Source organism: Octopus bimaculoides, chromosome 1, assembly GCF_046866305.1.
Source record: "Octopus bimaculoides isolate indiv1 chromosome 1, ASM4686630v1, whole genome shotgun sequence".
Taxonomy (NCBI): Eukaryota; Metazoa; Mollusca; class Cephalopoda; order Octopoda; family Octopodidae; genus Octopus; species Octopus bimaculoides.
In genome coordinates, this window is record NC_142928.1 from 139,302,283 (window position 1) to 139,314,782 (window position 12,500).

Genomic DNA, 12,500 nt, shown 5'->3' on the forward strand with positions numbered 1-12,500 from the left:
TATATACACAGAAACACACACAGACACATAAACACAAATATGACTGTACATATAAGTATCTGTCAGCATGTGTGTATTTATATTAAGTATTCTCTTTGTTCATGCCTACCGACATATGAGTAGTCCATCCATAAATTGCTTACTCATTGGTAATAATATCTAACATGTGTGTTAGATGAAAGCTTACTCACTATATAAAACCTGTTTCTATCTGCATATCTATCTACATTTATGTGTTCACACACACAGACTAACGTACATGCACCTAAAGCAGTGGGTATATATTATAGACATAAATGGACGTCCAAGTGTTTGGTGAAGGCTAAATATAATTTTTTTTAAAATTTAGTATTTTAGTTTATTTTTAGTTAAGTGGTTTGAACACGAAAGTTTGTTCTTAATTTTGGAACGAGGCCAGTAATTTTGAAGGGAGGGGCAAGTGGTACTCAGCTGATACTTATTTTATCGGCCTTGCAATGATGAAAGGCAACGCCAACTGCAGCGGAATTTTAACTTAGAACGTATGGGCCGGATGCACTAAGCATTTTTGTCCGGCGTGCTACCGATCCCACCAGCTCGTTGCCTTTTTTGAACACAGAGATTCGACGAAATACCATTTTGAATTTTAGAATAAATGCAACTGATGTAGAAAAAGCGGATAATCACTACAAAGGCTCAATACTCCAATACACTCCAATCTCCCTTAGATCATCCCACCCTTTCAAAGGACATGTTGGAAAATATTAACATACTGTTGGAATAAAGAGATAGTTTGGCTTCAATACCTTCGGGTGAAAAACCAAATTTGTTGTTGTTGTACAAGTTTAGCCTTATGCAGCTTTAATTGAAGGATTTATGAAGACAAAAGATCTAGCCAGAGACGTCCTAACAGCATATTGGGTCCCGGACAAATCAACTGCATTCAGCCTTAGAATATTTATTTATTGACAGCAGCCCACAGTTTATATAGATCAGAACGTGGTCCCTGGATCCCCAAGGCATTTCGACAACTGGCCATTCTGTTCCTGTCTTTAGACGGCAATGGAGCAGCCGTAACCTTTAATGGTCGGGCCCGAAACTGGGATACAGCCTTAGAGATTTAGTCGCTCAAATGGAACATAGGATTTATATTTTAAGCGTGGTATTCATTCTCTCGGCGTCTTTTACTGTGCTGCTAAGTCCTGGGCAATTAAGCAAGACATCATTCGTGGTGACAAATATAAACCCAAAAAACGCGCGCACACATACATACGTACGTACATACACATACATACACACAGATAGATAAATAGGTAGATAGATAGCGAGGGCTTCCACGCAGTTTCCGCCAGCTAAATTCACGCACAAAGGATTAGTCGGCCTGTGGCTTATAGAAGGAGACAATTGTCCAAGGTACTGTGCACTGTGACTGACCTTGTTTGGGAAGCGAACTTTTTAACCCTACACACATACATACACACACATACATACATCCACATACATACATACATACATACATACATACATACATACAAACACACTCACATACATACATACATACATACATACATACATAATCCTTTGGCAACATCGTTTAACCACCAAGTGTCGAATTGTATCCCTTGACCAACTTTGCATATATGAGACTGATAACATCATAAGTTTTGGAAGGCAGCTCCTTGAGCAACACTCTTTCTCTCAAAACCTAGAATACATGCCCAAAAAAGTCGCATGACTACTTCAACGTATCATCAGATGAAAGGATGAATCTATATGAGCAGAAGACTATGCATGGATATGTCAGTAGAAAGCTCTGTGATGATAGAAACATCGATCATCAAAGCAGTTGATCATGGACCAATATCCGGATTACTATATCCCACTTTTAAAGGTGTGCGTTTGCAATCCAGGAACAGGAAATATCAACCAAGTACCTGATGCGCAAAAGGAATAGAGATGCAGGAAAAGAGTAAAATATGACAACTGATGCAGACTTTGTGGAGTTTACACTGAAGATATCATCCACATCATAAGCAGTTGTCTGAAAATGTCATCAAGGTATTAACTTCCGACGTTGTAGCTAGGACACTCTATAATGAAATCTGTCGGAAGGATAATCCAGAGGACAAATAAATAAGAACCCACAATATGGTAGAAGCTGTGCACAGTACTGCAAATTAGCTGCCCAGCAGAGGTTAACATAAAACTGAAGGTCAGGGGAAAAGAGAACACCTATGCTGAACTATTGAGAAATCTGCAGTTACTCTATCCAGATTACAAGTTCAGGTTTATACCAGTAATTATTGGGACCCTGGGATATGTAACACACTGCCTAAATACCAATCTTGAGAAATTAGGCTCTTCTAAACTAGAAAGGAGAAAGCTAATTCGAAAACTACAGATCCAATCCGTAACTGGAACTGGGAAAAACTGTAACACTTTCCAGAAGTTTATCATTTAAATATAAATGAGCATGTTTAGATATGCAACTATATGAATGAGAATACATACATAAAACAAATAAATCTGCACACACATACATACATACATACATACATACATACATACATACATACATACATGCATACTGAAATTCCAGTGATGGAGTCTTGGAACTAGGTTAGAAACCGGTTCTTTCTCTATTGGTAAGAAATATTGAAATAAACTGAATAATGATATACAGAGAGAGAGAGAGAGAGAGAGAGAGAGAGAGAGAGAGAGAGAAAGAGAGGGAATCAGACAGACAAAGAGACAGACAGACAAATAGATAGGTATAGATGTATATAAGGTATGTATATATAAACGAACACACACGTGTGTTTAAGTGTATATATACGTGTATGTTTTCGTGTATGTGGTGCATATGTGTGTGTGTGTGTGTGTGTGCATGTTTGCCCATCTTTTCTTTATAGGCGCAGGCATCGCTACGTAGCTGAGAAGCTTGCTTTGTAACCACGCGTTTTCGTGTTCAGTCCCACTGTGCAGTATATTAGGGGAAGTGTCTTCTAGTACAACCCTAGGCCGACCGTTAACTTGCAAGTGAATTTGGTAGACGGAAACTTTGTGGAAGCCCATCGTATATACATTTACATATGTGTATGTGTCTTTATCTTTGCGTTTCAACCCGAACCATACCACATGAGAACCGATTCTAGTTTGTTTATGGCCCCGTAAATTTCAGGTTCCACAAAAAATGCTTGATAAAATAAGTGCCAGATTAAAAAGAAAATATACCCTGGAGTTGATTTGCCCAACTGATGTCCTAGAATGGTTACAGTCTAATGATGGAAACAAATAAAGGATAAAAGATGTACAAATATATATAATGCAGTAGTTTATTTCAAGCCACAAGCTGACAGTTTATGCACGTATAATGTAGTACACAGCAATACTACAGGAGAAGACCAAGTAACAGCATATGATAAAACGATGTGATATGAAGAAACAGCAAAATTAAACTGGTTTCAGTTTTTAAATGCATCAAGTCTACAATTCTCTTTTATCTTGTATTCATAGTATTTTGCTAAATTGTTATTTAGTCTGTCTAAAAGACTGTTTTATCATTTTTCTATGTAGCTTATTCGACTTTCTCAACTGAGAAGACAATGATCATCTATCTATCTATCTATCTATCTATCTATCTATCTATCTATCTATCTATCTATCTATCTATCTATCTATCTATTTATTTATGTAGCTGCAGATATACTTTAAAGCAATCTATCTATATCTAAGTATACAATTAGCTATCTCTAAATATCTGTCTATTGAAAACAACATATAAAATCCACACTGTCTTTCCAGAATAACATACTAATATATAGGAATACATATCAATAAGTCTATCTTTATCGGACTCCATCCCAGGAATTAAGCCATCAATTTTGTCAAAACTGGAGAAAAGACCTTTTCAGTAAAACATCAACGACAGGATCTACTTATTGCAGCCATATACTAGCAGCTGAGAATGGACCTTATTGAATAATGGAGGTACATCATACCAACGATGCACTTTCCGACATACTTATCTCCACAAATCGTACTAAGGAGATGATCATGTGGGAATTGATTGTGGGAACTGATGTGGGAACAGCTGAAGGAGGTTCATGAGAAAAATTTAGCAAAAGCAGGAGCTATTTGAGCAGTGTAGAAGCCAAGACTTGCGGGCCCACTGCGAACCGTGTGAAATAGGCTACCGACATTTTGTGGGGCGATCATTTTGGAAAGCTCCTCTGGGCTTGGAATTACTGGTGCAGCAAAGAGAGCAGCCATAAGTTCCGTCACCAAAATCACAAAGGAAACCACTATATGACTTTAGATAAAGAAGGCAGGCAGGAGGCTTGGTTCAACGGGAATGCAAGCTTGATTAATCCAGGATGGGTCAACAGGGTGAAAGTGGTGAATGACTTGAAAGTTCTAAGATCCCGGGACCATCACGGATAATGTATCCCAAGTGTATCCGTGAGATGTATCTTGCAACTTAGACACGCACACACACAAACACACGTAAACTTATACACGTTCAAGGGAATATTGTGATACGATCAATTTTACGCCATGGAAACCGGATAACCATCTTTTTGAGTCTATCTATTTATCTATCGGTCTGTATGTGTATGTGTGCATGCGTGCGTGTGTGTTTGTGTGTGTGTGTGTGTGTGTGTGTGTGTGTGTGTGTAAATGTTTTGCGTAACCTTATAATGATAAGCAGAAAACAAACAAAAAACTGCCAGAGGCTGGTTTTTCTGCTAGTTTAAATAATGATATGAATATTGTATAAGTAAAACTATGAAATTATACCTCTTTGCTGTGGGAATGAAGACGACTGTGATACGAATTTACATTGTCTTCACATACATTGGTTCCATTTTCACAAGCAACATACCTTCATAATTTATAAACAGACGTTCACGAAAAAAACAAAACAAAAAAAACTACGTATTGACTTTTGTTTTTCTTCAGCAGTTGGCGATCGATAAAATTGATTTCAGTAGAAAGGAAGAAATGCATGTATTCCTGCATGTACACAAATGTATGCCACTATTCATAAATAAACGTTATTTGGAGCTTTACAGCTTTGCTTCCATCTCGTATGAACGAAATTATCCTATTGATAAACGAGAAAAATCCTTCACACCATGCTAATCTTACTTGCGAAATCCAAAGATCATAACTAGAGAACAATGTCTATTCATATTTTTACACAACTATCTCAATAGTCTTTATTTGATTTCCTCGTATGTTATTTTTTGATATATTCTATTTTTTCGTACGTGTTTTCGATAATGTATGCATCTAACCACTATATTTTCGTAATTTATCCTTGTTCAGTATATCATCCGTCATCTTTGTGGCTAGCTGCAGTCAGCTGGAGTCCGATGGATGATATCAACTATTTCCTGTCTAAATTGATGTTGTTGTTGTTATCATCATCATCATCGTTGTCATCATCATCATCATCATCATCATCATCATCATCATCATCATCATCATTATTATTATTATTATTATTATTATTATTATTATTATTATTATTATTATTATTATTTATTATTCATTATTTAAGACGTCGCACAGTATCCAATATCATGATGTTGTTGATTGAAAATATTGTGTCTACCGTGGGTTTGTACTGTCTGTCAAATCACAACAAGGACTTCAGACAGACAGAATTTTACGCAATATGCGTGCAGTTTCAAGTAATGCCGACTTTTGCAATACACCTAAATTGTAGGGTATTTCTAAAGTTTCGAACAAAATGCTCTGATGACAATAGAGACAACCTTTATGTTTGGCTTTCGTAGTTATCTCATCTTGGCGATCTCAATTTTCAGGTCTCCATATTTATCAATCTTTTCTCTTTCTTTCATGATGATATGTTGATCTCCTGACACTACCACGTCAATTATTGGGTACACTTGTTTGTCCCTCCTAAAGGTTACTATATCCAGCCTTCGGTGCTCTAACACCTTGTCTGTCTGGTGATCAAAGTCCCAGAGGATTTTTGCCTTCTTTTCATTCATTACTTTTTTCCGGTGTGTGTTGGTACCAAGCACCCGTTACCTCCTATTCATACTTCCGGAATAGTAACCAGTTTTGGGCTATCTTTAGTCTGCGCTGGTACTCTTTTTGAGCAAGACTTTCACAAGCAATAACAATGTGAGTCACGCTTTAAACCCTCTTCCCACACATTCTACAGAAGTTCGTTTACACTTGTGTGGTATATATCTCTTTTCACTGAGTTGGTATTCAATGCCTGATCCTGGGCAGCGATGATTAAGCTTTCAGTATTCTTTTTTTAGTTCACGCTTACTGAGCCACCTTCATGATGCTTCCTGGTCTTTTAATTTGTCAGTTTCACGGTGGAACTGACCATATAATTCCATGCGGCGTAGTGGTTCTTCTCTCTCGTTGACTGTCTTGTTTGCTGTTTACCAAATATTCTGCCATGTTTCTTCTTTCACTGTTGATGATCTCGCGCAGGCTTATCAGTCCATGTCCACGTTTACCCCTCTTAATGTAGATCCCGTGTACATTCGCTTTAGGGTGGAAGGAACCATACATTGTCATTGTCTTTTGGGTAGTGTGATGGAGATAGTTAATATCCGCTTGTAGCTATTTCAGGATGGGTGCACTATAGCGGACTACAGCAACAGCCCATATGTTGATGGCACTCACAAGGTTCCTTGAGTTGAGTTTTGATTTCAAGAGAAGTTTGAGGCGCTTGAAATATGCATGACCTTGTCTTTCATTTCTCTGTGCCTCCTTGGCACGGCCAAAATAACTAGGAAATAACTAGCTGAAAAGAACGGATAGTATGGGACCGTAGGCTGCATGTTGCAAGCCCTCTATGCATGCAAGACTCCAGGAGCTCCAACAAAAATCTGTGATAAATGCAAATAATAATAGATAGACGCAAATAGGTCAGACATCATACTGAAAGACTTCAGACAAAAATCATGCCTCCTCATTGATATGACTGTCCCAATCGATATAAACGTATCTGTCAAGACCTACCAAAAACTGAGCAAATATAAAGATCTTGAAATAGAAATTAGCAAAATGTGGAATCTGAAGACGAAAACAATACCTATTGTCATAGGTGCCCTGGGAATGACAGCGAAACGGGCTGAATACTACCTAGCTCAGATACCAGGAAACCCCAAAATGGCTGAAGTTCAAAAGATAGTGCTCATGGGAACTGCCCATATCCTACGTAAAATACTGTCTATGTGATCTCAAATTTTAAAGCAAACACATAATTTTCTTACTGTACAAATCCAAATATATGGTACCCTAGGCATAACACCTACATGAACTTCTAACTTGTTGTCTCTTGAGGTCTCTGGGTGAGACTTGGATCCAACTTGTACAAATGCAAAACAAAAGTCAAACATAAAATAATAATAATAATAATAATAATAATAATAATAATAATAATAATAATAATAATAATAATAATAATAATAATAATAATAATAATAATAATAATAATAATACTTTCTAATAAGGCACAAGGCTTGAAATTTATGGGAAGCGGATTAGTCGATTACATCGATCACAATGTTTCATTGGTACTTAATTTATCGATCCCGAAAGGATGAAAGGCAAAGTCGACCACGCACTGGAAAAAAATGTCGAAGATATAAGTCGAAACTGAAATATTTTATTTAATGATTATTTCCGCTCTTTAAATTCTCACATTAGGAATAATTTTGATTTTGTTTTAACTTAATATACGCGTAAACAAATCAGACGATTGAAAGACAGAATTTTATGAGGGTCAGTCTTATGAAGTGGCAGAAGGAAATAAAGGGAGATTAACATGTGTTCAAATCTATCAAAGTTCAAATTATTTATTGTTTGATTATGACTATTTTTTGTATTGAAAGAAAAAAAGTAAAATATTTAATAATGAAGGAATTTTAAGCATTAACTATTCGAAAAACTATTTAAGTTTTCACTTATATTTTCGATATCTTTTCCCAACAATACAGTTTTTTATGTAAGTAAATACACTCACCATACCCCGTGTGCCTTTGTTATTTTGAATTAGCATAATAAAAAGTAAATATAATAAATTTTTCAAATAAAATGGTAAATAAATGTTTTTATAACCATTTTTCCTCTAATACTTTTCTAAAATAATTGTACTGATGCAGTGTAATAAAACGAGTAAATATGTTATGCTTCTCCCATAAACTCAGTCTTACAACGAATTCCGTTTTAAAACAAAACCAACCAAACCACACCAACACCCCAACTACTTCTGCCATCCTCCCACCACGAACAACAAGAACAACAGGAAACCATAAAACAACTACAGAACTAAAAACGAATAAGACCATGAATAGCCAAACTCATGAACACAAAATTTCACATTTATAAACGTGAGCAATGAAGAAGGAGATGACTTTGAGAGGATCACTTAAAAACTTTTTTGTAGATAAACTTTTAGTTAATTTGTTCGCAAGCCATTACTTGACATTGAAGTCTGCTGGGCAACAATGCAAAAATTAAAAAAAAAACTTGTGGAAGAGACGCTCAAAGAGCTTGAAGATGCCGAGATAACCGCGCTTATCCGTTTTACCACAAATATAATGCACCGCCGATCACATTTTTCTAACATTGCTAAATCAATGATCTCAGTTAACAGGTCAGTAGAGTACAGATGAGACAGCCATCAGTGAAATCAGGAATTCCGAGATGCAGGTACTTGCGTTCATCTTCGATGACTACGATACCATAGTTGTCCAGAATTAAGAGGAGGGTGGCAGTGTTGTTGGAAATGTTCGTTTCAATAAACAAACGATCTTACTGAGACAGGATCGTAAGTAACTGGTTCTAGAACTGAGCAGTAGCGAAATCGGTATCTTCAGACTAGTGGCCATCCATGTCATGATAGTAACAGAGCAGCCATATTACATCAGGCGTCTAGCTTTCTTTAGAATGCATCCTCTCCTTAGTACTAGTGGGGTCTGGAACAGCATTTTATACGTTGTGATTGCAAAGGTGTAGCGGCTAGCATACAGCAAAGGGTCTGTAGAAGTCTCATAAATTTGTTCCAACAGTTTCAACGGTCTGATAGATAACGACTGGATTTCCCAAATGTAATAGTCTAGACTCTAGAGTCTATACATAAATTAGCTGAATCGTGATTGGATCTAGAAAAGATATTTGTTAAGTTGGCGAACAAAGTTATTGAAAGATGATCACAATTTAAATTTGTTGAATACGCAGATCTCAAAATTTGTCATCTGCTTGGTCGACCTAGTTAGAACCCAGTTAGTGGACGTTAGCGCGTCGTTTCCGGCAAACAAAACTTATAGTGACTGGCTTTGCGTATTTATTAGACAGTGGTTGACAATAACAATAGTCAACAACGGGTTGTGGTGCGTTGTCATAAGATCGATTAGAATAGTCAATAAGGTTTAATATAGAAGAAGCGATAGGAAAAATTAAGTAAGCGGTGAAACTAGTTAGAAATTTAGAAGCGATTAAGAAAGGCCTACGAGAACTTCTTCAACGCAAAACCTGAAGGTTTCATTGCCACATCTAAAGCGTGTGCTCTGAGTGTTCTGAAGTATGAAGGAACGAAAAATAGTTCAATTGGCCCTGGGGCAGAGGTATAACATAGAAATAAAGCCACAATGCAGTAGGGCGCGGGCCATCGATTCTAGTATTCTTTGTAGATGCTACGGGATAAGTGCATGTCTGCGCATCACCAACTACAGTATAAAAGGCCCTCCCTGCAAAGAGTATTGACAACAAATGGACAGCTTGATGAATAGAACATATTGCTTTCAGAAAATCAAACAAACAACGCTCCACTATTGGTCCTATGAAGTCTAGGATAAGGCACGAGGTATGAGCTAGGGACTAGTACAGATTCTAAGGAAACTCAAGAGACATATAGAGGTCAATTTTAGGTTAAAAATTCCGATACATATAGTTAAAATATTGGACAAGACCTGCTTCCCACTTTGGCATTTTTGCATTGTAGTTTCGTTGGGCGTGCAAAACTTTTCATCATTCTGGGAGTTAGATTTAGAGGGTTGGGCTTTGGACTGTGGCTCGTTGAAAAATCTGCATAAATCCAAAGAATTATGCAAGGTTGAACGTCTCTATTTGAGGGTTTTCGTATGTCCGACCAGTTTCAGCCTTGTTTTCAAAGAATGAATCAATGCAGTATAGATCTTCATTGGTCGATGGTTAAGATAAAGAGACAAAGACAGAGCTGTTCGAGTGAAACACACTCGGTATTCAATTCAATAGCGTTACTCTCGTTTCAGGATCTTCGCTTTTACTTCAGGAGTTAAATGCAGCGAGACTCATCCTACTCGAGAGAAGGCAATTCAGTGAAACACTATTTGCAAAAGAGGATGGTGTCACCCTTACGGTGACAGATATCTCAGTAGGGATACTCGTGCTGTCGTTAGGGATGTGTACTCAGTAACCTTGTCCATTGATGTATGGATACTTTTCAAAAACCATTGGCGAAGCCGTCTTAACAACGATGTCAATGTCTCAATTTAAACTTCTCATATATCACAGCAGTGGTGCCATCATGACGTGCAACAGATGCCAAGAGAAAAAGGCAAATGTCATTTCTGTACTCAAACATTGTTCGCTGATATCGTTGCTGATATGTAGTATAATTTGGCTATCAATCACACATTATAGCTTCTTCCTGTTCCATGCAATGAGACAGTATAACACTATTTCACATTTTCTGTGAACTCAATAAAATATGAAGCTATATGAATACAGACACTACGAGCACATACAGGCATACATGTATATATATCATATATCATATATATATATATATATATATATATATATATATATACACATACATACAGGCATACATGTATGTGTGTGTGTGTGTGTGTGTGTGTGTGTGTGTGTGTGTGTGTGTGTGTGTTTTCAAGAAATATCATAAAAGGTTACTAATAGGAAAAATCAACGGAAAATGTTCCAGCATTGGGCACGCTGCCAATGACACCACATCGTGTAATGTTTTAACTACAAACAACAGTTGTTTCGGTAACTGTTCCTGTCGTGTCTGTCCATCTGTCTATCTTTCTGTCTGTCTATCTGTCTATCTATCTATCTATCTATCTATCTAGATTTCTATTAATACTGATGTTTCTTTTTTATATATATTAACTGCATAAAGAAAAAAGAAAATGCTGTAAGCAGAGTGAAATATTCATTTTTATTGAACGTTGACATAAATTTCCAAGTTTCGCCAAGTAAGACTCTTCAAACTATTGTCAAGAAACGTAAGTGTTATTAAAAATTGAAGAGTTTAGTGTTATAGGCAAGGTGATACTACAAAAGACAACAATGATAATGACTTCCCATTTGGACATTGCACTAGCAGTTGTTGTGGGGAGGTTGACTAGTACTTTACTTTATCGACCCCGAAAGAATGAAAGGCAAAGTTAACTTCGGCGTGGCTGGAACACAGAAAATAAGATGCCGGAATAGTACAGTCTATATGCCAACGAAATCGGAAGATTGTGAGAAATACATTTTATTGGAGGTGAATTGAGTTGTGATCATATTCAAGATGGAAGGTGGATGCAATTGTATGTGTATATAGGATAGTTTAATCTATATGTTAATTTCTTTGACTCTATATGAACTATAGGGAGCCGACAAAAGAACTCTACCTGTAACAGTATTTGCCAATGGATTGTAGTTGTCTACATCTGTAACTGTCTACCATTGCTTCAGTTTCTGTAGACGTCCATGTTATGGTCTAATATGCTTGTATTTCCTTTGAGATGTCTATCGGAGGGCCTGCCTTGTAATAACGGAAAGAGGTTTCCGTAGGGTGTCTCCCAGCCAACCCCATTTCCTACTTGCTTTTCATAATGTCAATGTCATGTCTTACCGCCTTAACACCGTTCACAGACCATTGAGCAACACTAATGATATCAGCATTTCGATGCGAATCATAATGATATATGGGAACAATTTCCCAATATTCAAATGGCTTCCAAACCTCGATGTCAGTGAACTTTTTCTCAACAACAACGTCGTTAACTGTTCCCCAATACATCAAGCGGTCCTTGAAAAAAGGAGAGATGATAAAGACATCAATTTTAGTCAGAATACTCTGTATACACACACACACACACACACACACACACACACACACACACACCCACACACACACACACACCCACACACACACACACATATATATATATATATATATATATATATATATATATGTATATGTATATATATATATATATATATATATATATATATATATATATATATATATATATATATATATATATATGTGTGTGTATGTATGTTATCAATCAGTTTCATTTCTGTATTTCTTGTCAATAGAGAAAGAGCCGGACTCTAACATAGATTCAAGGCTCCTTCATTGGAACTTTTATCAACATCATCTAGGTATTTGTGCATATGTGTGTGTGTGCAGTATTTGGTGTTAGTGTATGCGCAGATTTGTATGTTTGTTTTATGGATGCGTT